Genomic DNA, 27,058 nt, shown 5'->3' with positions numbered 1-27,058 from the left:
AAAAAAGTTCTCTTTTTATCAACAGAAAAGTGATTTTTTTCAAGACATTTCTCTTAGAGTTCTGAGCTTCTACCAAAAAAAGTGCCAATGTGCATTCTCAGGCAAAGTTATGCAACTATTCCATATTCAGCAGTTTTCCATTAAAGATTCTTGGGATTGATGAGGCTGGGGGTTTTAATTGCTATTTTTTTCTGAATATTTAATCAACATTTTCCACTGAAGGAGAAAAAATATTCTGGTCAAGTGTTGGTTTCTTTGCAAGGTTGAGAAGGGCAAGGGGGAGGAGGGGTCACCGTATTTTTCCTTAAAGACACAAACATTCTCTTATAACTGAAGCCACCACTGCACTTGTGAGCCCGACAAATTTAGAGGACTCAAAATCAATCAATAAAAAAAGAGCTTGACCACAAAGGAAGTTCTGGTCAACCCTTCAGCTTTACATCACAGGCAACATTAATTTTATCACAGCCTTAAAAAATTAAAATAGAAAAATGCATCTTCTTGGAAAATAGCAGTTATTTTCTTCCCCTGCTCAGATATTTTTATAAGCCTGGTTCCACCAGCCTCACTCTTGTTGAGAATCATCTTACCCTGCAGGGCAGACCAGAGGTGAGATATTATGTCCCAAGCAGGACACTAAGATGCCTCCTCCCAACAAAAACTCCACTGTGCAGCTGAGCTGGGCCAGCCTAAATCCCAGGTCCAAGTCTGGTTTGAAGCATTACCCATCCTGTCTGGATACTGGCCTCTATAAACAAACAGGCCAGAAGGTTTGGAGAAGAGGTGAAGCCTTTCTCATTAGCTGTGAGCAAGGAAGGAAGTTGTAGCTTACCAAAGACTGCGGGAATTCTCAAGTCCCTCCTTCCCTTAATAGCAGCGCTGGAGGCGGAGAGGAGCCGGGCAGAGCCTTGCAGGGACGGTGCAGCAAAATGGTGAGACAACCTGGGAAATGAAACACTGCACATGAGTAAGGGTGGCAGAACTCGCCTGACAGATACCTTTCTTGCTGGCTAATCAGAACCACAGTTTATAGCTCTTTCCATTAAATCTTAGCTAAAGGACACAGCGGCACAGAGATCGCCCCGAGTCGCTGGCAAACATATGTCTGAACCCTTATTTGCTCAGAGAATTGGTTCTGATAGGTCGTTGTCACCCCTCAACGTGTTTTTTTCTGCTTTTTCAACATCAGCTTCAGCAAAACTTCCACTGGGAAAAGGTTTCTCTGGTCCAGGAGGAATCTTCTGGTCAGAACACACATAAACAAACCTGGCCAGAGCAGCCAACGGTTTCAGCAGTCAGAAGATGCACTTCTGAAGGCCTGATACGGATCGGGGGGTTAAACTTGGACCTCCTAAATCCAAGAGGCCATTCTTGGATGTTGCTTTCCTGTGGGAGTCACTTCATACTGGTTGTAAGTCATAAAGTATTTGGTGGTAACAGCGAGCCCAATTCTGCAGAACAGAGAACCAGAAGGAGCAGGAACGTGACGCTGGATCTCCCGAGCGCCACGAGAGTGACTTGGCTGTCCAGTGGTTTATTGCAGTGACCAGGAAAAACAAACCCTTCACAGATCCCGTGCCTGGATGGAAATGGAATGGAAAAAACTTGCAATCTCCCAACATTTTGTGCAACAGGAGAACCATTTCCTACCCGCTGTTACGGGGGGCAGATCTGCAGAGTTTATCACCTCTTGTCGCCAGAGTCAGGATCTGGCCTGCTGCCTTCCCCCTCATTCAGAATGCACTTTCATCTCTAGTATAAACACCCAGAAATATCAAAAGCCCTGTTGACAGTGCTGCTCTCATTTTCTGCTTTAAGAAGTTGCCAAAATGTACAAAATCAAGCTCCCCAAGTCACAGTGGGCTGTTTTGTCAGTTTATCCAATCGGTAACGTAATACTATCACAACCTCTATCATTCTCGCTCTTTTCTTTTTTTCTTCCCCCACCCCCCCTCCTTTCTTTCTTACACAAGAATTTCCCCTGGAAGGGAACACAGTTCCACCAAAAATCAAATCACAGCATCAAATTTCAAACCTGCAAATATCAATCAAATATGGCCCTGATGGAATATCACTGTCCACGTGCTGCACAAGCATTGTCTGGGCCATGTGAGGTAGACTATGGATATTGTTGTACTAAAGGAGCTTCTCTGGGAATTTTCTCTGAGACTGCAGGAGTCAGAAAGAGGAATGCTTTGCTGTCCTTTCCCTACTACCTCAAAGAGCACATTTGAGGACTGGCCCTGTATTTTTTCTTGTCTTCCTAGTTCCCTTCAAAACCAGTGGGAAAATCTGGGCCTCACAAAATATAGAATCGGGTTCTTTCTTATTTCATTAAGGAAAACAAGAGCAAAATGAGCAGCACCATTTAGCAAACAGCAACTCCGTGGAAAACTTCTAGGAAAACAGGAGCAATGCCAAAAGTTTCTGTAGCTCCAGAGTTCCTAAGCAGGGAAACACATCCCCACAGCAAGGCATGCGTGACATTTGCAAATGGCTTTCACTTGAAATCAGGGTGCAACACACACACATTACCTCGGCACATCATTCACTCTTAATCTATTAACGATGTGACTCATTAACATATTAGTAGCAGTCGTGGCGTTAATAGGAGTAATACTAACACCACTGTCATCGTAGAGCTCGCACGTTCCAACATGCCAGTTTTACAGGCATCCAACAGAAGGATTTGTGACCCAGCATCAGGAAGGTGGTGAGACAAGGTTTGATAACGCTACCGCAGTTACTTCATGGGATGTGTGCTATTATCTCTTGTTATCTCCCCGAGGAATCACGGAGATCTAACTGTGCAATCATAAGGATTGTTCAGCGGTAAGATCCCTGATGGTATCTTTGCTGGACATGGGATGAAACCCTAAAGAATGGTGGTTTTTTCATATTGTTTAAATGTTTCTGTAAGTACTCAATCAGGTGTGAAATGCCTGCTGAGCTCTTGCAGAGATTTCTGCTTCTGCAGGGTGCAAGAACACTCTCACCTCAGGGAAAGGTTTTATGAAGTAATTTTGCAGAACTTGTCAAGAACTGCTGGGGAGGAAAAACACACAGCCTAAGAAATGCTGTTGCACACTCCTTTTTCTGCCCTTGATTTCCCTGCTTGGCAATCTCATCTGAAAGGACTTGAGGAATGACCCTGCTAGTTTGGGATTTCCAGAAGCACAGTTCCCCTGGCATTGAGGGAAGGTCCCCACATGTCTGAGCCCACCCACAAGGCTCAGCCAGCACTGCCACACAGCCAGAAACCCCCAGAGCCCAACAAAAGTGCTCTGACCCACAGCCCTGCTCTTCCAGAGGAGTGGCAGACTCAGGATGGTTGTGTTCTGCAAAGGGACGGTGTTTGCACAGGATAATTAACATTATCGAATGATTCCTGATGGTATAACATAGATCTGATTTACCAGAAGTGCAAACACTGCTCACAAGATTTAGGGTGAAACTGAGTTCAGGTTTCAAGTATCCTTAAAAATCTGACAGTCTAAGAATCCAGCTTTGGGGACTTGGCTCTAGAAAATTGATTATGAAGACTGGAGAATATCCCTGGCTTCACACACAGACCAAATCTGCAGACACAGGTCTGCCTCTGAGGCCATGGCACAGAGGAAACGAGCCATTCTGTGATACCCTGCCATGTAACCCTGAGTCTGTGGATCTAAAATCCACACTGGAATGGAAGCTAAGACTAGGCAGGCTGGGACCCACAGCTGGGGTGGGAAATATCCACAGTAGCTTTATATAAGAACAATAAAAAGCAAGCCTATAATTACCTTCACCATGCTGCGATGAAGTCTCTGCCATTAACATCTCATCAATATACAAAGGTAGAGCATCTTCGAGTGTATTAGAACAGGGAAAGCACTGCAGCTCTCTTTTGGGAAAGAAAAGTTCTATGGTACAAGTCACTGACATCAAAATCACTGCATTCACATGAGGCCTTGTCCCATTATAACCAGTGGTAAAAAAAAAGACACCTGTTGAGGTTTGTCTGATGACAATGTTGTTCTCTCTTAACTCAAGGGAGCTCTCTGGCTGCAAGAGCAGACTGAGGTGGGACTCCAACCCCACAGCTAAGGCTGCCACAGCCCTGCCAAAGATGGCTGGGGCCATCTGAGGAGTTGTCCATGTTTACCTTCCCAACTGGTTTATCTGGCTCCCACCTGCTGGCTTTTCAGAGCCCCCAAACTGTTATTATCAAGAAAATTGTATTAACTACTACATGCCCAAGTGAGTGAGTAGACAGGCTCAGCCACTGGGAATGGGAAAACAAATTCTCAAAGGCAGCTCTCTCCTCCTCCCTTTCCTCAGGCTTCCCTTTATTTTTAAAGACAGAATCAAAACCAGTCCAGATCACCCCACTCCAGGCAGGAGGGACAAGGCACCAGGATCCTTCTTGTCTGTTTTTAGCCTTTTTCAGGGTTCCAGCCAGGTGTCCCAGCTAACGGGGAGAATCCTGCTAATTGTGCACTTGCTGGAACAGCCACAGCTCTCTGCCTTTCTGCTCCAAGCTAAACACCCCCCTGCAATCTCTGCTGGGGTGAAGGACAGCATGTGACATCCCCTTCCTCAACATCCCGAAAAGAGGAAAAGCTCCCTGATGCCTCTCTCCCACTGTACTGCTGACTCTTGATAACCTGTCCTGTGCAGAGAATATATGAACAGCCCGTGTCTCAGCAGGGGAAATACACAACCAGGATCAGTGATCCAACAACTTCTCTGTGAGATCTGCAGAGGTGTGAACTTCACCTTCGCAGCACTTTTGTGAAGCCTCCACTGCTGAGCTGTGCTCCCCTTTAGAGGTGGGGACAGCCTTCCCAGCACTTCTGCTCTGTAAGAACATGGACTTTCTATCCAGACTGCCTTTATGGAGGCTTTGAGAGGAGAGCTCCTAAATTGAAACCACATTGCCCAGCCTGAGCCAGAGCCTGCTGCATGAGCCCTGTCTACTCCCCGAGTGTTTCCAGTGCTGATCGCTTCCCAGCGAGAGCACAGAACAGTAGGGCTTACAGCTCCCGGGAATCTGCCAGCATGGAAACTGTGCTGGACTAACAGCTCACAAACCTCCACCAGAGCTCTGGGACTGTCTTTCGTCTTTCCAGGGTCTTGGTGGGCTCAGAGTGGTCTGAACAGCTCTTTGTGCCTGGAGCTGCTACAAGAGAAACACCTTTCCTCTTTTTTTTTTCCAGAAGAGAAGCTGTTGGGACGTGCTCAGCATCTCGCTCTGTTCCGATAACCCTTTCGGCATCCCTCCATTTTCTGGTTATTCATTTGTTACCCCTGAAATCTGATTCCTGATCTCAGCCCTCTCTTATCAGCCCCCTTCGCTGAGGAGTTCCAAAGTTAGTTTTAATCTTTGTGCTCTTTATCTGTCCCCGAGGCCTTGTTTGCTGGGGGAGGAGGTGAGTGACAGGACTGACATTCTGGGGGGAAGGGGCTGCCCTCCATTAACTCGCTGTTATCTGTCTATTCATCTGCCCACAAAACAAAGGTGTGATTGTTGCTGCAGCTCACAGACCTGCACTGGCTTCACTCCAGCTCCCGTGGGTCAGAGGAGCAGAGGGGACATGGAGGCATGGCCTGAGCAAGCCCAGTAACCAGAGGGTAGCTGTGCTGAGGTCCATACAGCCACATCCTGCCGGGCACCTCTGAGTGGGAATGATCCCATCCTAGCCACAGCCTGCCTCCCTTTGGATGTACAAACCTGCCCATGAAACACAGGTTGGGTTCTGCACCACCCCAGCATCTGGCAAACCCGTTCTGGGCTGTGCTCTTACAGCAATTATATAGGATATAGGGTGCTAGAACATGAGTTCCTTTATCTCTGTTTCCCACATTACACCCTCTCCTAAGGCAAATTGATGCAGCCCCATTGAAGCCGAGGCACTGATTGACACCAGCGGAAGATCTGGCCCCGATTCTGCCGTGCTTTGCCTCTGGGTAGTCATTTACACCTGTTCAGAGTGCAAAAGGCAACAGCAGCAACCGCTGGAGCTGCAAAGCACTGAGGTCCCATCCCAGCCCTTCAGAGCCCGACATGCCATGCACGGATCAGTGGCACAGGGCCCAGTTCCCTTTGCATCTAAGTTGGTTTTGGCGTTGCACATAGGCATCCTCTCTTCAGCTTCTAGTAAACCTTGAGCTCCCTGCCAAGATTCATGAAAGAAAAAGTTGTGACCCAGTTCCTGGAGGGTGACTTAGTGTAAATAACTCTCAGTGGCGTGATGACACCCTCATGAAATCCAGCAGCGCACTGGTCGGTCCATGAAATACGGAGCTAAGAACCAGTCCTAATCCAACCTTACATGTGAATATCTTTTCCTTTCCTTGCACATACAAAATCCCTGGCAACTTCCGGAAGAACTGCAGTTGTGCAAGCCAAACAGGGCTTGGCTTACTTTCTGAATCATCAAAATAATGCCAGTTTGCACGGACAACATCAGCTTTTGAGCAAAGCTTGCCAACACTGAAAAAACCTTGATGTCTCAATTAGACCCCAGCCGAGTGCAGCTATGGGCTTGCCTGGGCTGTCCCTTCAGCCAGCTTTAACCGTGTGGCCAAAGAGTCTTCCAGGGACTGGGCAGACCAGTCTCCACTCACTGCTTGCCATACACCTGCAGGAACTGAGCCTGAACTTTTCTTTGTCATTTCACTGCTCTCAGTGATACCCTGTTACTGTTTGGTGGCCTGTACAAACAATGGTAAAGCTGGACAGCCACCAAAACACATCTTCAGAAGCTCAGTTTTTCTTGGAGAATTCCAGCTTCTTCTGGTTTTTGACATTGCCACCCACAACCCACTGAGATTACTGCAAGGCCTCTAGAACAAATTTCAAACAAAATGGACCCAGCATTTAAACTAAGGCACCATGTTTATATCTCTGGGTTGCTTTGGGCTTCTAATTTCCATGGGGATTTGCATAATAAAATACAATAATAGGCTGGGTGAGTACATTGAGCAGTGGCTGTCAGCCAGGAGCTAATGAGCTCCATTGCAGACTGTTTGGCCCTGGACAAGTCACTTGACCTTCCAAAGTCACATCATCCCCACCTGTGAAATGGGGATGGCAATACTTGCCTCACAGGGGTGTTGTGAGGATTAATTAGTTGCTGCTTGTACATCACTTTGATGCTGTTAAAAACTACATGCCTGCTAAGTATTGTTATTGTATCATGGCTGAGAAGATATTGCATTTAGGGCTAAATCCTGCCCTTGGAAAAGGATGTGTCTTTCCCCACATCTTGTGCAAGCAGCATTTATATAACGTTGGTACCAAACATCAACATGCACCTTGTACCTCCGAGGTTGCCAAATCCCTGGAACAACAGCCTGTTGGGAGTCATGTGGTGCCCCATCCCACCACGAACAGCTTTGGGCAGAAGCCCAACTGCAAACTCTTTCTCTCTCTTCCCCCATGAATTGAGATTAGTAAATGTTTCCATCAGGGATTTCAGCAGTGACCTCAGGTCTGGGGCTCCGTGCGCCACGTAAAGCCCAGGCAGCACACGCTGCCGAGGAAATCCTGCCTGGCACAGGGTGCCAGGGACAGCCAAGCACATTCCTGCACACAGGAAAGCCATGATGGCTGCAGTGAGCTTGGATGGCAGCAGTAAGATGTGGATACATGCAGAGTACAGGCAGATAAAGGTAGGCTGGGATGGCAGCAGGAAGACATGGATACATGCAGGGCACAGACAGATAAAGGCAAGCTCCCCTTGTCTAAACTCAAAGCCTTAAGTGGGTGCTCCCTCTCCCGTATGTTTCCCTGAGAGGAAAGACCTTCCACCTTGGCATTTGGGCCTGGATGCTGCCAAACTGTGCACAAAGAAAAGAATCCCAGTGGCTGCAATGGGCTACAGCTCCAGATCATTAACAGGCTCAAAACACAGTATCCAGCCTGCTCAAGGCACACATGGGAGTTATGCATCCAAATTTCAGTGACATTTAGTGGAAGTCGGCCAAATGGCTGCCTTTGATTCCTTTGAAGTTTGAGCCATATCTGTCACTGTACCTCAGACGTGTGAACTGCTCTGAGAAGTGTCCCATATAGTCCAGACTGGGATCAAACGGTTCCACTAAACTGAATTTGATGAAGATGGAGGTTGGGGTGAGGCTGATCGGCACCAGTGTTGTCTGAAAACACACAAACCCCCAAGCCAGCAGTTTGAAAGGGTTAAAGGAGAAGCTTGTTTGGGTAGCTGGTGTACACTAACTATCATTTTCAGTCAGCAAGCAATGACTAGTTAGCGGGGCTTATCATCCCCAGCTATGTGAGGAATTACAATAAATGCCTGAAATGCAGGCAGGTTTCCGGCTTAGGTAGGCAAATAATGGAAGTCACTATTTTTGTCTGAGTTGCAAGAATTCCCTGTGCACACGGGCTCCCCACCCCCTCCCCACTGTAACACAGCAAACTCCACTCCCTGCTGCTTGGCAAAATGAAGTCCTTTCATGCATCCTTGGGACTTCTGCTTTGTCTGCACAAGTAGCCGACTCATGATGTCCTTTTTGGTGGAGAGCAAGAGGTTACATTTTCTGCATTCATTTGTTTTAAATACTCCCAGAACGTAACGACCTAAGGATGAGCAGAAGGAGATATGAGCTGCTCTGAGACAGGGACTGTGTGATTTGTAGGGGAAAAAATAACAAAAGAAGAAACAAGAGCATAATTCTGGTGTTTCCAAAATCTGCTAGCAATCCTCCCATTGCCTTCAGTTGACATGAGGCTTCACCTCTGCAGCACCATCCCAAAATACTCCCAAACTATTCAGTGATTCAGCTGCTATTCCAACAGCCACTGGAGAAAACTTCTGGCTGCATCTGCAGGATAGAAGTAGGATAAACTTTGGATAGCACTTAGTAGTAAATAGGGAATAAAGTCATTACAGTTGATTCTCATTCAGCCCAAGGCCTTTCTCCCTGCCCTGGCATCCCCAGGCACGTGCCTGACCTGGCCTCTCTCGGAGGCCCCTTTGAGGTTTGCGCGAATGCCGGCTGAAGGAAACACCGGGAGGGGAATCAGGGTGGGATCCTGAGCCTTGAGAAGTCCCATGTTGACCTGGCCAGGCTCCAGGCTGGTCCAGGAGCGCCTCAGCCCCGGTGAATGCAGGCACTGTTTGTGGAGCACTGCTGGGGGAAGCCCGGCGGAGCCTGGAGGTGGTGGGGCCAGGGAAGGGTTAAGCAGCGGCAGGGCTGGAAGGGTGTCCTCCCTCCGTGCTCCACACATGCCGTATTCCTTAGCAAAGTGAACATATTAACACTGGCATGCTCCCACACACCGCCTGGCTCTGCTCCAGGAAATCATAACCCAGCTATTTGGCACACAAGGCCACAATTTTATTTACACAATCAACTTCTTGATAAACACAAAACTTACAAAATATACCACGCCCTTAAAATAAAAAATGAAAAAGTGTCGGGGAGAACGTCAGTAACCTGACCTTCTCAGCCAGAAGGGCCAACCCGCCTCGATTTGATACCCCCATCCCAAGGAAACCACCTGTGGATCCATGAGGGTTTGCTCTCCCAGGGTCCTGCTTGGGGGACACATGGGGGTGCTCTGTGGGGCTGGGAGCTGCCAGAGGGATCGGGGCTGACCCAGGCAGGTTCCTCCTCCTGGACCCCCATCCTCACCTCCTTGCCTGGTGCCACCAGAATCCCTGGCTAACATAGCTGTCCTCTTGGGAAGGGAAGAAGGCCCCACTCCACCAGCAACCCCAAACCAGCAGAAGCTGGCCTCCTTTACTGCCCTTCTCTTCCTGGCATGGATCTTGTCAGAGGGGTCCCGGTGTCTCTATGAACATCATAATTTTCAACTCTATGTCCCCCAGTCACCAACTGCAAGTGAAAGTTGTAGGTTTTATTTTGGGAGGAAAAAAAATTCTGATTTAATGTGGCAACCAGATTTTCTGGAGACATATCCCACTTTGCCAGAGCACCAGTCAGTTCAGCTGGGAAGCAGGGAAGGTGAGAAGCCTAAACCTTCAGCAGCCCCCCAGGGCACCCACTGCCTTAGGTGAAGTTCTAAACGTGAGATAAGCTGCCTCAGCCTTGCAATGAACTGAGAGGCACAGGTATGCATGTTACTGGTATCTGGGGTCACCTGAACTCAGCTCCACCACCTTCTCCTTCACCTTTTGAGCTCACATGTCTCCACTGACCCTTCAAAGCAATTGTCTTACTTGGCTACTTGACAAAAGGCTCCCATCCTCAAATCCATCGACTCTGTAGGCCCTGGAGACCAGGGTGGCACCCAGTGCAAGCTCTCCAAGGGCCAGAGCTAATGGTTGTTCTGCTGAGCTTTAAGATGGACACATGAAAACAAGAAGATGCTTAAATATTGCCTAAATCCCACTTGAGAGAAACTGTATGAGAAAAAGTAATGGGCCAAGGGTATTAAACTGATTTATACTGGCTGAGGATCTGGACATATCTGCTTTATTCCTTGCAGATAAAAAGATCTGCCTGAGGCTAATAAGCTTTTGATAGTTTGGGAAACAAAGATTGATTTTTTTTTTATTTTTCCCACAAATAGGAAGAACCACCTTCAAATACCTAAGACACATTGCAATCATTTAGAGAGATAAACATCTTGATTCCTAGAGATAACAGGAGTTGAATGGTTGGCCTCAAAACCAAGCATTCGTGACAACTCTTGAAACAAGAACATTATTGCTCTCCATTTCCCCAACAATTTACATACAACTGCAAAGAAAACCCTTCTGCCTTTGCAGCTGGAAAATGCACTGTAAACACATTAACCAAAGCCTTGCCATAGTTCCTGAACACCTGGAGGTGGATGGGTGAGCAGGTACCCTGGGCCATTCTCCTGGAAGCAGCTCAGGCTGGTTGCTTTAGATGACCTGGCTGATGTCGATACAACCACCTGAGATGTGAAAGAAGGACCCCTCCCAGGAAAGGACAGCAACACTGCAGAACTGAGCCAAGGCCAAGGGAAGAAAGTATGCAGGACTTGGGCAAAAAGCACTTCCAGGGAGTTTCTGAAATAACCTAGTTGTCATCTGCCAGGCATTTTGTCTCTCTTCACAGGTTGGGAAAGGAGAACACAGGTCCACCCAAGCAGATCCTGAGCGTGATGGAAATTTCCCAGGTTCTTCACTACAAAACAACTTCACTCCTCTCTCTTCCTCTCCAAAATGGAGCAGCTGAAATGAGCCATCAAGATCTGTCAGAGGAGATCTTATTTTTGCCTCATCCACCCTGTAAGGGTCTTGCACACAGCACTGTAGTAAAACATTTGCAAAGAGTAATTTAGATCTGTCTGCTACATATTGAGCTGCACATGAACAAAAGGCTGTCCTTGTATTGTGAATAATTTCCTCAAAGAGCAGATGTTGCCTGATTTCTCCAGAATGTCCAACTCCTACAATTTTATAGTGAGTGGTACTACATACAGTAGCCTTGCACTAATATGATTTTCATACCTAAGGACCTCAGCTCTCATTCAAAGTCGGTTTTTATCCTCTGAATACAAGGAGTTGTGTCTCTGATGCAAAAATCAGGAGGCAACATTCGCCCAAGTTCAGCCTACAAAAATCTGAAGCCAGTCTCAGGACTACACAGTTTTGGATGCTAACACCACTACTGTCACATAAAAAGGAAAGAGGGAGAGTGAGAGCCCAAACTAGAAGTATCTCAGCTCTGCCAGCAAGGACAGGGACCCTCAAGCTGAGGGACCTTTCCAAGAGCAGCACTGATGATTTCTCAGGAACGGGCTCCAAATTAACCTCACCAAGCCTATTTCAGAGCCACAGAGGGCAAGATGTGGAGGAGGAGGAGGACTTCAAGGGTGCTTTCAAATGAACTGAATCAGAGGTTTACCCAACCCCGCTCTTTCAGAAGTGTCTGAATAACGCACCAGCCTGAACCACTGGAAAGAAACAAATAAATGAGTTGGCAACTTTCACAGGGAGGAGCCTTGAAGCCCAGTTCCCAAGACCACACCAACCAGCTCCGTGTGACAGCATACAGGAATGAAAATAGGTAGGTAACATTAACAGAAATACACTGAAACTTAATAACAGCAGCTTGTCAGGACATGCACCAAAGAGAAGTGGCTCATAACAGCTCCAGCCTGTATTATGAATGTTTCATAGCCACCTGGCTAACAGAGCTGCCTGAACTCAGCTCAGGTGGTGTGTGTGCTGTGCTAACCCACAGTGCTCATTCTGCAAGGAGACTGCCCAGCTCAGCTTGGACATCTGTGTTAAAAAGAGACACCGTTCCTCTTGTCAGACTGAAAAATGCCTTAGAATAACAAGGCAGCAATGGACAGAGCTCAAGAGCCAAGCTGTGTCCTCCTTTGGTGTAAATCAGGAAGGTTTGCTCGGGATGAATGGAGTTATCCTGATTTACACCAACTATAATTGTAGTTGTAAACCCATTGTAACAACCTCTTCTTGTTTCAGTGAGAACTTCCATGTGTGTATCAGTAGCTTAAAGCAAAGGCACAGTTTAAAAGCAAAAGTAATCCCCCTGCCTTTCCTCTCCTGATCTGATTCGCATACAAAATGGGCTTATGAACTCAAAAATTATGGGAGGGATTCAGGGAGGAGGAAAGGGAGACACAAGAGCCCTTTTATTTTGCGTCTTATTCACAATGAAAATTGGCACAGAAGCCAACCACATACATTAACATAGTTTGGGCAAGTTTAACTCTCATGAATACATTTCTGTGGAAAAACTATGTGACTATGGAAAAATCCCCTCTTTTTTGCCATTTGAAAAGATAACAGGCTTCTATGTGGAACATACCCAGAACCTGCCTGATTCAGAGACATGGAAACACAAAGATGAATAAGGCTGAGTTTCCCATGCTAGGGGCCCATGGAAACTGAGAGGGGAGGAAGAAGTAAGGAGGCCCATTGACTCGGGAGAAGGACTTTCATCCTACAGGTGAAGGAAGCATTTGAAGGCACCAGTAACATTGCAGGCCTGTTCCAGAGCCCATCTAAGTCACTGGCAACATCACATTGACTTCACTGGCATGTGAGTCACAGTTGAACAGTTTTAAAATACAATCCAAGGCTATTTCCATATCACTGTGTAATGAGTGGGATCCAAAACAGGTCAAGTGACTTACCTGCCTTTTGTTCATATTTCTGGCTGTTAGTGTGGCTGGTGTTTGTGCTCCAGGTCTCCATATTGCACCGAGGAAGAGCTGAGACCAGGACCTTTTGGGAGGTCTGTCTCAGACTGATGTGCACACCAGTGCACCCACGTCCAAGTCAGGCAACCCAGAGGAAGGAAATCTTTGGGCAAATGTACTGGGGCATCAATTGCATCCTTCTCCTCCTCTCCTGTATCTCCACTGCCCCTCTCCAAACTCAGGCTGAGGAGGGTTCTCAGTGGGAGCTGGAGGATTCAGTAAGAGCACTGGGCATATCCACTGGACAAGGTAAGCATTCCTTTGTCTGATGATGTAAGTGCACCTGGCACCCAAAATCTGGAATTTAAAGCTAGCCCAGCCACAGGACCTGCTCTGGGATTCTCTGGCCCAGCTGCAGTCCAGATGCACCTTAAGACTTCTGCAGAATTTCAGTTATACAAAAATAGTGACTCACTTCATACATCCCTAACTGCAACCTAAGAGCTACTGCCACTGCTGTAAAAAACCCTTCTTGTTTCCTCACTGGTGCTGTACTGTGCTAGTTCTGCTCCAGTGCCACATTCCTGGCAGAGGAGGGTAACCTCAGAATGACTATTTTCTTTTGAATGAACTACTTTGCTTTATTATTATTAGCCTATCAGATACAATAGTTTGCATGGCAAGTCCTTCATCAGATCACTTCAGAAGCATGTCGCTGCAGTAGGCCTTTAATATCATGCTAATTTGTTTCATAAATTACTAATTGAACTCTTTAAATGACTCATATCGGTATGGAGAGTCTTGCCATAGAGAAAACTCGGTGATCTCAGAAGAGGGCACATCACAGAACCATCCTCCCCTGCTAGGTAACACAAATTAAACAGTGGGGCAGGAGCAGGATGGGGAGTTTTCCTCCCCAGTTAGCAGTTCAGAGCCCTTATCACTGTGAGGAATCTGAGTCCCACATCCATTGCACCTGCCTAAACAGGGAGTTTCCACTGATGTCAGTGCGTGGAAGAAGCGAAGGGTACAGACCCACACGTGGAGGGCAAAGCATCTGCAGAGCAGATCAAAAGGGAATGTTCTTCCTCCGGGACAAGTCCATCTCTAGCTCTGGTGTTTTAATGACACCTGACACACACTGCCACTGAAGTCATTGCTGAGTTTGCCTCCACTGGACAGATGGGGTTTGGCTGTGACCAGCAAGCAGGATTTTTCCCAGACTGTCCAATGCTGGCCACTTCCAGCCATACAAGATTCTGTCTTTGCTTTTTCCAACACAACTGCCTCCAAAGACAATCTAGAAACAATGTCACACCTTGCACTGGCTTGGCAGCTGGGGAAGGGTAACTGGTTATCTCAGGACCGGTTCTCCAAAGGCACAACTCTGTTGTACTGGGCTGGGCTGGAGGGAGGTCAGAGGGCTTCAGGCAAGTTTGTCTGACTGACCTCTGTTTTTCCCTTGGAGCCACCCTCATCATCTCTTGCCTTGCAGCAAAGAATGGCTTTTTCCCTCACCTAAACCCCAACAATGCTGGTATCTACACCTGCTCAGCCACATTCACCTCCCACCAGGGTTAATGGAGTGAGCAGTCATTTCTGGGGAGAAAGCCACCTGGCCTACAGCAGATGCCTCCCTTAGGATGAGATCAGTATCACTCCCAGGCAGCTGGGAAGGCCATTTAGCTGTACCTGTCCACATGCAGCCGGAGGAATCCCACCCCGGCTGAGTGGTGACATGATGAGCTGCTGCATCAAGTGAAAAGCACTGTTGTTTTGCACATCAGACTGGCCTTGTGTGCATCTAAGCTGCATTTTATGACTGAACCTAGGACAGGGAACCTGCTCCTGATCCTGCACCTTCATAAGCAATAAGAGCATGAAGACCTCCACGTGTGCTCCAGCACAAAGGCTTGGCACAGAACTGCTCAGCCAGGTTCTTACAGGTAGAATAAAGCCCCAAGAGGGACCTCTGCAAACATCTCTGCTGGTCTCCTGCAGTCCTGGTCAGTGTTTCACCCAGCAGACTTCTGAAATTAGAAAGCTAACGTGGTTCCCCGGTATAATTACAGATAATCCCATCGGATTCAGCACCACTGGTTAACCAAACATGCATTAGCTCCTAAGAGAAGGACGTTATTTATTTTACCCACACAAGGCTTATCTTGTAGTAGCCATCGACTCTCCATGGAAAGATCCCGCTCTGTTGCTATACATCAGTCACTAGAGGCAGCTTCTAAACTTTAATATCTCCAGAGGAACAATAATTGTGACCCTTTCAATATTTTATATTTACGGACAAGCAGAATGAACTCACTGGAGTCAGCAGGTGGTGTGTGTTCAGCTGCTCGGAGCAATATTCAGCTTCCCTGTTCCCAGCGAGGGCAGCTGCCATCAGGGAAGCAGTGCCCTGTGAATGTATCATTCAGTGGGTAAAGAGCCCAGAGTTTGTGTGGCAGACATCAAAGGGAACTGTAACATGCAGATGTTTTCCATGCAGAGGCTGAGAAAAGTGATGGCCAAGACTTTGTAAATCCCATGCTGTTTTTTCCTTCATTTGCTCCCTTACAACCCCCACTCCCTTGCCTTTTCTTACATGGAAGAATGATACCATTAAAAATGATATATATATATAAATGATATCCTTAGCTGATAGAATTTGCTGTGACTCCACAGGGCTCTGGCTGTTTATACGAGTTGCAAATTTCTCCCATCAATTTAGATCTCTACAGATTTACATCATGGGCAATAGCACTATATTTTTTCCCATAGTTAATAAGCTTCTTCAAAAAATAAACAAACCACTCTTGACACCCATTAAACTTGCATTTGGAGATAAAGACTTCAGAGGATGCCTTCTCCCACCCTATCTCCTGTCCTTCATCCCTCTCCTCAGTTTATGAGAGGATCCTCCCAGTGCCACGAGAGCTGAGCTGAGCTGTGTTACCCAGGACAGAGCCCATGGATGAAGCCATGGCTGGATCTGCTCCCTTTTCATCTCCCCAAGTAATGCTGTGAATACAACCCATCCCAAAAGTCCCTGAGTCCTGCTGAGGACAGAGCCCTCTTCACTGCCACCGAGGCTCACTCCTGGGATGTAGGTTAAAATTCCTGCTCTGTTTCATCCAGGGTAGTAAGTTCAATGCACAAGTCCCTCTGCCCAGGTGAATTCCTTACCCAGCAAGGTAAAAGATGTTTTTCAAAAGTTCTCCTTTCCCTTTCATTTTCATTTCTAGAAACATTTCATCTCCCCACGGAATAAAAGCACACTCTGGAATGTCACCATTTTCCATACAATGAAATTCTTGTGCTCCCTTTGCCCTCACCAGAAGCACCACCACGTCTGCAGAACACATTGCATGGTGCTGTGACTGTGCTGTCCTGCAGAGACACACGATTTTCACGTGACATTGCCAACTGACCTCCCCCAGAATGTCCCTCCCGTGACTAAGTGCCAGCCTGTGCACACAGCACACATGGAGACAGACACTTCCCATCAGGAAGCAGTTTGTGGAGCCATCTGGGGAGCTTAAACACTTCTGAGCACTCCGGAGTGAGAACGCTTTGGCTGGACAATACGCTGACTGAGCTTGGGTTTGGGACACACTGAATTATCCTGAAGAGCCAGGTGACTCAAGTGCCAAATTCCTCACCACATTTACTAATTTAATTTGACCACTGAAGTTCCCCAGGCTCTTTTGGAAGCCCCAGTTGCGATTCCAGGAACCAGTATGTCCAAAGCGATCCCACGGGTTGAACACTGTCATTAAAAGCATGACCTGTTCCTGCTTGAGGCAAATGATGGAGTCCCTGCAGGGGTGCAGTGAATTGGGTGCTGTCTCACCCACCCCAGCAGTGGCTCTGTACGATGGAGCAAGACCCAAAACCACTGGAGATCTCTGAGACCACTGAAAAAGCCTGACATTTCTTCCCATAAAAGCTGAGCTTAATGCTTCCTGGTGACCCAAAAGACATGCTGCAGATACATTTTCTGGATGAATTTAGGAGAGACCAACCAAGATGATCAGGAGTTGGAGCTCACAGTGGCCAAGGAGACGCTGATTTGTCCAGCCTCTAGAAGAGAGAATGAAGGAGAGACCTTATTCCTGTCTCAGCTACCTCAGAGCCACCACCAAGAAGGCAGAGCCAGGCTCTTCCTGAGGGCGCACAGCTCTGCTTGGCACTGACCCCTTGTGTCTCCTGGAAGGCCCCCAGGAATGCTCTCCTGTAACCCATCCTCTGCACACACCACTCTGAGTGCTGCTTTCCATCTGATCTCCTGCTCCGAGATCAACATTTCCACCCTGTTCCTCTTTCCCCGAGCCTGCTAACTTGCTGGAGGTTACGCTGCCTCTCCAATGGCCCCCATCCCACTTAGCCTGTATCCTGGGATTTTCTTTCATGAAAAAGGCACTGTAAGGGCTGTGGACCCTGTGATTTACACTTTTTCATCTCCTGCAGAAAGCCTGCCGTGGATGTGATGATACCATTCAGCTCCGTTTACCTGAGAACTTAAAAAAATACCATCGGAGGTTGTTTTTTCCATATGGGTAAATAGTAGGGGTGGGAGTATTCCTTATGGGAAACCTGGAACAGTCGCACTCTGTCGGCCTGACATTTCCTGCTGTAATTGAAACTTTTGATGTTAAAAATTCCATTTACACAGGGTCTCTCTAAGCCAGGCAGGGAGGAGGGCAGAGGTGGGCTCAGCGTTAGCACACGGGTTCCCCAACACCCCCCACCCCCAGTGCAGCCAGTTAAACTATAGCAGGTGAGATGTGGAGATGTAAGGGAAGGAATATGAGGAAGGAAATACCAGCTGAGTTAGGTAATTTGGGTCAGAGGAAGCCAGGCGTAGTTACAGAGGCAGGTACAGATCAAATCAACTGGAGGCTCTGGGTCTCTGCATCTGCCCGTGCCCCTGCAAAGGAGGGCAGGGACAGGGGCTCCCACGTGCTCCTGTGCTCATGGGGGGTGTTGTGTCTTGACCATCCAGGCTCTGCCCGGAGAGGATGGAAAAACAGCTCCCTCGGAAGTGATGGGGACCAGTGAGGAGGTTAAAGGATGTTTCTCTGAGCACCTTTAAAATTCCCATCCAGTGCTATACAACCTAATTCCCAACGAAGTCAGATGAACAGCCAAATTCTAACCCAAATCCCAGCCTTAGGAGTAAATCCAAGCAGCGCAACCCATTGGTGCCAAACACAGGCTTATCCCTTCACCAGTTCCAGACCCTGCCACAACCCTACACCTGAGGACCTGCACTAATCTGCTCCCCACTCAAGCTCCAGCCAGTGTCAACTCAGTTTATCCACAGGGGTTCTTCCAGCTGGGGACACAGCTCATGGCTCCACAGGGGATTCACCCAGCACGACTCGCCCAGTGCTCAAATCCTACCTTACCTCCAGCTCTACCCCACCCTGAGAGCTCCTGTCATTCCCAGCCCTCAAGGAGCCAGATGCCCACTTTGCTCCTCCATGAAACCTCTAGCAGGCTCTCCAAGGGGTGAAGAGCAGCAGCAAGAAACATCAGAATGCTGGGACCAACCCCAGCCCCAGCTCCCACCAACAGTAAATACGGGAATAAGACGAGGTACAGGACAAGATGGAATGCCTGTGAGTAATGGACATAATTACATTAGCTAGGCAAAGTAACTTTATGTTAAGAAATATTTTTGGCATGCCATGAAAAGTTTAAATCCTGTCACACCCCAGCAGTTACAAAAGTCAAAGGCAACATAACATGAGCTTTATTTTAACTGTTACATGCATTTGCATAAAAATGCTTTTTCAGAATGATAATGCAACTGCGCTTCCCTGTTTTGTGTTTTTTGCTAGTTTCCCTTTTGATGCAACTTTCTTGCACCCTCAAAGGCACAAAGGAGAACAGGAAACAGTTCTGCCTGAGACTCTTTCTCAGGCATCATCAAAAATAAGGCTCAATCCTTTGAGCTTCTCTCACATATCCAAAGACAAGACAGTAAAAAAAATCCAAACAAGTACCTAGACTAAGCAATCATTTCTGAAAATCTGGCTTTTCACTGTCAAATGTGACTCTGACCCTCCAGCCATGACAGTGACAAACACAATAACAAGCAAATTACATTCCTCATTATTCTCCCTAGCAATCCTTGGGAGCAATGGGCAGCACAGGGCAAAAAACTGGGCTGGATGTACAGAAACAGACATTTCAACAAGGAAACAAATGAGTTATTTGAGCAGCCACTCAGATTAATTTGCATTTCTAACCCTGTAACTTATATGACAAGTGACTATAAACTCAATCTGCTCCTTGGGTTTCCACAAAACAGTTCGTTCAGAAATAGAAGCAGAAAAAATTTTAGGTCCCAGAAATACTAAAATGCATTTTATCCCACTGACTCTCTCAAACTCTGTCACCAAAGTAGGCAAAACTCTGAAGTTAACAGCTGTTACATTTTGATGTTAGAACTGATATACAGATGCTCATCTTTATTTAAATATTTCATTTAGATATAGCTGGAGAAAAGTCTGAGTTTCTCCATTCAACAAACTCCTTCACTTTTAAAATCACTTTCTTTTTAAAAAACTGCTTTATTTTCATTTTCCCTGCCTTATTTCTGCTTCATGGGCTGGCAGAGCACTGCAGAACTTCAGCAAGTACAAATGTAATGATCTTCAGCAAATAGCCAGGGGGGACCAAGAAAGATCTTTATCTATCTTGATCTTATATTGATCTTGATTTTTTTTCCAGCTGGAAGAAAGGAGAACTCCCAGTGTGCCACTAGCAGAAGGCACATACCTAGAATTATCAACTGTGAGATAAAGAAAAAAGTCTGAGGAGGAAAAAGAGATACCAGGTAAATAAGAAAAAATCGAAAGTGCTGTGAGGAACTAATGGCAGCGCTCAGCCTACGAGCTGTTGGAGTGTCTGGTCTACTGCTATGGGTAAACATTTGTCTGAATGACAGTACATGGTGTAAAATCATGTGAGATGGGCCAGAACTAAGTCATGATTGATGAGCCTTGGAAGAGCAGGACCTGGCTCTCCAAGGTTGGTTTTGCAACCTTTGATCTTTATAGCCACGCATTATAAAGCGGTTTCAACTTGTAACTAAATTCCTAACATACTCAGCTGTAAAATCCAGACATATCCTGAGTAATAAAACAAATACATAAACTGGAACTGAGGTGAGAGTCATCTTTTACTGTCACTTAATGCTGGAAACACCTAGAGCTTGTTATGCTACATTCAATAGGAAAACATCACTTTAAGAGCAGCGTGAAGGGATTTGGGCTGGAAACAAATTAATTGGGCAGCACAGCTTACATGATTAATCCTATCTGGATCCCCAACTTCCAGTGCCTCCAAAGAGCATCAGGAACAGGCACCTTTCAGAATGTTACCCATACTGTAACTGTACAGCATGGTGCTCATGAAATCCTTCTTCTATCAGCTCATGTATCAGAGCCACGGGCCCTCTGCAAAAACGTCATCCTGCCAACTGTGGATATCACCAATAAATCAAGGCAGTTGCACAAGCCACAACTTAGGTGGCATTCATTAGATCAGTGGAAGTTATGATCCAACATAATTATCATCGTTACCCCACCTACGTTTAATTTCAGTGTTTCTTCCTATCTTTGCAGGAGAGTTAAATACATGCTGTAACAGTGTCAGTCTCCAGAGGCAGCACGAAAGAGCAAGGCCAGGTAATTATATGAGTGCAAGTCAGGGGAAGGGGACTATCATGAGATGTGATCAGATACTGTTCAACAAGGGGAGAGAGAAAGAAATTCACCCTTTGCCCTTCACACATCTCAGAGCTTTGCAGCTGTACATGAGGTCTAGGTTTTGTGCTGCCTGATCTGACCTACCAGTCCCCATTCAGCAAGGCGTGCAAGTAAAGAAATCACCGTAAGCACATGGAGAGTCTTAAAAAAACCTGATTTCCCAAAGTCTTACATATTGTTGAAAATGGCCTGAACAGCACAGCCCAGGAGAGGGGAAGAAAGGTCAACGTACAGGGATGGGACTTGTGGCATCTCTGACCACATCTACAGCAGCAAGAAGCACAGAACAAGAGGCACAGATAGAAACAGTCAGTGCCAAGGACCTGACATCCACATGGGACATTTCCATTCCACACATTTTCTTCAGACTAGCTGCAGTCTAATGGCAGCAGCAACCAGCATGAGCTGGCCCATGCCAGGTGCAGCCCTAAAGCCATTCCAGAGCAATCCAGTTTGATGTCCTCCATGACTGCTCTGTGACACAAACATGCAGTTCCGTGGGGATCACTGGAGGCTCCTTTCAGAACTATCAGCCAAATAAAATACTAATGCCAGTGTTCCCCTCAGAGGCATCTCCATCCTGGCCATGGACAAGTGTGTGTGGGGACACACATGTGCTGACACCCACCCAAAGCTTCAGGGATTTCTGAGGTGGCTACAGAGGGAGAGCTGCAGCCATGTGGCTGGGTTGGTGTGACTCTGTGCCCAGGCTATTTTGTCCTGCTGCAATAGCCCAGGTAACACAACCCTGATGCAGGTCTGCACAGGGTGACACGAGTGTCCCCAGACAGCAGAGCACGGTGTGGCTGCTCCAGCATGTGGGCAGCAGCTCCCCTGTGCAGCCTGGGGGTGCTTTCCTTCCTTGTCATTCCCTCCATCCATAGGGACAATTTTACAGTCCTGTCTCCCTGGGGACTGGGCTTCAGGAAGTGAGAGTCACACAGGTACAAAAACAAATGGGAAACCAAGTGTTTGCAGGACTGAGCCTTGAATCACAGTCCAGGAAAGGGCTATAATGACAGTTTGTGGCTGAAGAAGAACTACTGCCTTTGAACTGGCTGGAAGGGCTTTATACAAAAAGGTGCCATATCTTTCAGGTCACAGCAGTCCTTTCTGACTGCAGGTTGCATCATTACAGTAGTTGGAAGACAAAGAGGTTTTCTGCCAAGAATCCCCAAAAATGCACTGTTTTAGCAGGTCAGCTGGTTCTCTCCTTTTTTGTCCTTTCTTGTATGAGTCTGCTCTTCCCCACACTTACAATAAAACATTTGCCTTTGACACTGTGCAGGACTCTGCTTAAAAAGAGCTTGGTGTAATCAGGTGTGTTCCTAGTGAGCTCCAGCCTGTGGTACAAAGACCCCACTGTTGTTCAGAAGGCTGTTCACTAATGTTCACTCAACAGAAGAGACCAACAGTTGGCAATATCCATCAACCCTGCATTTGCTTATAATTAAAGAAAGGTCAGGAGCTGTGCCTTTTTCAGAATCACACACCTTTGCATGGCCAAAACCCAAACATATACAAATCTCACAATGGAAACGTCCAGAAACAGGAAACTGGAGACATGAAAAATATTAAACAGCCAGCTGTGTGAGTCTGTTAAGGTTTGTGAGACCGATTTTCCCCCATGGTTGGGTACAGAACTGCTGAGATAGTATTTGGTACCTAACAGCAAAAGCTGTTGTGTTCCAGCTTTTTCATGCCTCACTGCTACAGAAAGGCCCTGATTCACACTACTTCATTATCTTTCCTCATTTTTATAGGCAGCCAGAGGGCATGCTGGATCCTCAGTTTGTTTGTCTGGATCCACTCGTTAGTGAATTACGTGGAGTGAGCAATGACATGCACCTGGACATTTAGTCTGGGTAGATTCTTTAACATTCAAATTAGTTGTGCTACTTCAGCAAAGAGCAACAGATCTTTCTGAAATGTGATTTCTTTTTCTTTATGCTTTTGTATTTCTTGGAGCCATAGCATCAGTGGAGAGGAATTGCCAAAGAGCAGGAACGAAGGGGAAGAAAGAAAAGCGGGACATTTCTCCCTGGGAAGTGCTGTTAGCAATGCCTTTGCTGTGGACACAAGGATCATGCAGCCAGGACCACGGCCACATTCTGGTGACAATCTGAGTGGCAGCATTTACAGCTTTTGCTGTACAGCTGGACAAGAAATACCAAAGCAAAACACGGGTAGGTAGATATTCAGCTGGGAAATTTGCAGCAATGTTGAGTGCAAGCCTGGTGTGTGCCTCTGGAAATCTGGAAATGGAAACTACCTAGAAATGTGCTTTTAAGGACCAAGCCTTTAATTCCCACCTGGTTCTCTTGTGGTATCACTACATATAATTTGCTACTGTAATGAAGGGAAATGGGACAGAGAGGGACAGATACAGGAGACAAGCAATGCATGAGGTACTTCTGGCATACACCCCTTGGAGACCACAGACAACTGGTGCAAGAATCAGAGAGACACAGTCCAACACAACCCCTGCTCTGCTTTTCCCATCAGTAGCTGGGTACTGCAGAGAAGGTAGTTAAAAATGTCTTCTAAAATAGCTTTAAGGATTGGAAATCTGATAAGGCAAATACAAGTGGCAAAGCTCCACTGACGTCAGTGAGACTTATATAAGGGAAGATTTTGTAATGGTAAAAGTAATACTGGAACTGAAAAGTCCTGCACACTGAACAAGGAAGTTTTTCAGGTTAACCTCAACACAAGCCACAGATTTGTCCTCAAAACAATTTCCCCCCTGCCTTGAAAATAAAAACTGAACTGGGACTATTTCTGCAAAAACTGTCTCTTTGTGTGTACAATCACACCAGCATAACTCACTGCAAAGCTACTCATTAATAGGTAAAGGAGATATTAATGCAGAATGATATTTTTAAATGTGAATTTTGAATTTCTACATATGAGAGTTTTAATGAAAAGATGTGACTGTGAAATGCAGTACATTTAGCCAGTCCTGGGACAATATGGTGTGGGAGTCCTTCTTCTTTGGTACAATTCTTCTTTTCAGGGCCATCAAGTTGGTGTGAATTAACACTGGTCATTTGAAATCAATGGAAAAAAATGGAGCTATGCCAAATGACATCAGTGAAGGATCCAGCTTTTTGACTTCAAGTTATCCTCAGTTAACACTGGCGTAATCAGAAAAAGGCTACATTTACTTCTCTGCCCAATGAAAATAGCCTGGGTATTGGCTACTTTCAGAGAAGTGCCTGAAAACATTCCACAAACCATGAATTATTCACAGTATTAAACAAATAATTGTGACTAGTAAATAAATATTTGAAAGTAATGGCTGGTTCATACACCATTCAAACATAGTGTAAGGGGGAGATATTCATCATATGAATTACCCATTAAGAATTATTGGCTCAGCTCTACTTATAACTGATAAACAGTCATGTGGATAACAAGGCAAGTGTTTGGCATGTCTCCTGCTTTCATTCCCAGCAATATGGCTTCCTTTTCAACACAGACACATAAACTCAATTATTTATCCCCCTTCTTCCAGAGAAACTAAACTGCCTTCTATGCACCTGAAAGGCAAGAGCTCAGTGCAGTTTCCCCAATCCCTACTTGTCTGGTTAAATTCCAGGTCAGGCAACAGCCCTCTGACAGAACCACATTCCTGCTGTAGTTTCAATTACCTAAATTATTCTTCACCTCCTGTCCTAAGCATGGGCATATTTTTGATGGCCTGGGCTGGGAAATGTGAATGCAAACTGCTACCAGATGTAGGGAGGAGGAATGATTTCATATCGGAGGCGCTGGCCTCTGAGCCAAAATATCTGAGCCTCTGCTGTGCCACAGGCTTTCTGTAAGCCACTTAGGCCCAAATCCCCCAAGGTATTTAGGCTTTTAACTCCTGTTCATTTCAGTGAGAGTTAAAAGCCTAAATACCTCCATGGATCTGGGTTTTAGCCTCTGTGGTTATGTCTACACAGCACAAGGGTTTCCATAGTACCGAGCGGGCACATCGGAGCTGACTCTGAACACCCTGGCTCCGGCAGAAGAGCAATATCCTGGTGCTGGGGTATTATTCGGCCAAGAGTGGAATATGATCTGATTGTGGATAGCCCTCACCACAGCATTCCAAGGAGCTAGCCTGGGTACCTCCACACAGCACATGCCCCAAACTCACACTGCAGTTTGGGTCACAGCCTGCCTCGTCAGGATACAGGGAGAACAAGGGCATCCCATAAAATTCCCATAGTGGGCAGCACAGAAAGCACAGGCAGCCAGCACGTTTGATTCTGCTGAATGATCCTACACATTCCATTTGAATTCAGCTTTCACTGGCCACAGAAAGGCAGCAGGGGGCTGTGCAACACGGTCCCACTTAAATATGCAGCATCTTTCGCTTATAGCACCAGCACAGCATCTGCCCGTGTCTCCAAAGAGAGTCAGAGCAAATGGTTAATGTGCAGTTATGGGAGTTAAAAAAGGAAATGCTTTGCTGCTGTTCTGTTGTCAGTTTTGGCAAGCAGCACTGGGGAAGCGAGACACTGATAACATTGCTTTATTGTTCGTGTAGGTCCCAACCTTAACATGCTACATCTGTATCTTCTGTCTCAAGAAGTTGCTTTCTTTTCATCAAACACATTCCAGAAGTCAACAGTAAAAGCACTGACAAGAGACAGCAGATTGATCCATTAACTCTCACTCACTGCTAACAGTTCCTTGGCTGAAACCGGACCCTGCATTCCACTTGGGAAGATTTGGTGAGTTCAGAACGTAAACACGCTCCCAGGATTTGGTTACTGCTCTCATGCACTGCAGCTCCTGCCTTGGCAGAGCAGGAGGTGCTGGAATCTCTACAGGTGCTGTACCTCTTATTTTATACATACAGTAATTAAGTAACAAACAGGACAGGCCCAACAAGTCCTGTGTGCCTCGTGCTAATATTATACTACATTCTCAGTTAGTGCTAATCAATGTGGTTGCAATGAAGGATATTACAGCTCACAGCCCGTTCTAATATGTCTAACAACAATAATAATAAAAAATAATAACAATAGTGCACTCTCTCTTCGCCAGAAAAGATGCAATTAAATGAGCACATATTTTCCCTTTGCAGACAGGCCCTTAAGCATCTTCCTTTTAGCAGCAGATAAAATGAAAAGTTTTGCCTGTCATGGCTTTGAATTTGGTTTGCAAACCCAGCCTTTAAGTTAGAGCTATCCAACAATGCTCCTTTGTTGAACTATTATTCTCCCCCCGTCCGACCGAAGCACACAGGGTCTCTGCCCACTGACCAACTCTCCAGTGCACTGTAAAAACTGCACAAATCGCCACTTCTCACACATCTGCTCCCAGAGCTGTGCCGCCCACTGCGGGCTCGGCTCCGTGTGTGGCTCTCTGCCCCCCTCTACCGACTACCACAGTCGGTCCCGGTCCAATTCCTGCATCCAGGGACTGCGCCTGGGGTGCTGTTACCCTTGGAGAGGTGACAATACACGCAAGATGCTGGCTTATCCTGGGAAGAAGCTGATTTTTCCTATGCAGCAGCTGGACAAACAGGGTTTTGTCCAAGCAGGCCTCCGAGTTCGGCCTCTGCGTCGCTCACAAAACAGAACGGGGTTTTGTGCTGCGAGGTTTGACACGGAGGTAAAACATGGCTGCAGCACTCCAGCCAGTCCCTTGACACTGGGATTCGAGAGGGTGTCTTTGGGATTCAAGAGGGTGTCTTGAATCAGAAATGAAAATGTGCTTCCCCTTTGGGTCAGGTTCCTGAGACGAATGACATTTTCCAGGATGGTCAACTCCTTCAGCTGAAAAGTTACTGTTTTTCAAGATTTTGCATTTTTTTGATGCAATAGTGGCACTTCCCCCCAAAAATGAACACTTTTCAAAGAAATACACCTAATCAAAAAGCCACATCTCTGAAAAACATGCTTTCAGTGCATACATGAATCTACCTGTTACTGCCCTTTGCTTTCCATGCAGACTATGGTACCACTCACAGTCCCACAGCTCATGAGCAGAACCAGCAGAGATTGCTACGGGGAAATGCCAGGAGCTGCTCCACTGACATCACTGGGCCTTCTGCCACTGATTTCAGCAGAGCCATGATTTCATGCAGGACTCTGCTGCCATTGGACTCAAGGTTTAATTACACAACTCTTTTCTAACTGGATCTCTAAGGTTTCTACAAGGCTGATTT

General features: G+C 46.5%; 1 protein-coding gene across 8 annotated transcripts in view; it reads right to left on the bottom strand.

Moving 5' to 3' along the window:
* The window catches only part of BMP2 (bone morphogenetic protein 2), a 217,232-nt gene that overhangs the window by 30,035 nt on the left and 160,139 nt on the right, over nucleotides 1-27,058 (bottom strand). For all 8 annotated transcript variants that reach the window (XM_051793066.1, XM_051793067.1, XM_051793070.1 and 5 more), the window contains one exon: nucleotides 833-942. The gene's annotated coding sequence lies outside the window, so the exon portion shown is untranslated. The remainder of the gene's footprint in view (nucleotides 1-832; nucleotides 943-27,058) is intronic.

This window comes from Manacus candei, unplaced genomic scaffold, assembly GCF_025592945.1.
Source record: "Manacus candei isolate 608988 ecotype Guabito, Panama unplaced genomic scaffold, ASM2559294v1 h1tg000035l, whole genome shotgun sequence".
NCBI lineage: Eukaryota > Metazoa > Chordata > Aves > Passeriformes > Pipridae > Manacus > Manacus candei.
Note: the sequence above shows the minus strand (reverse complement) of the source record. Positions and strands in the feature narration are given on the sequence as shown.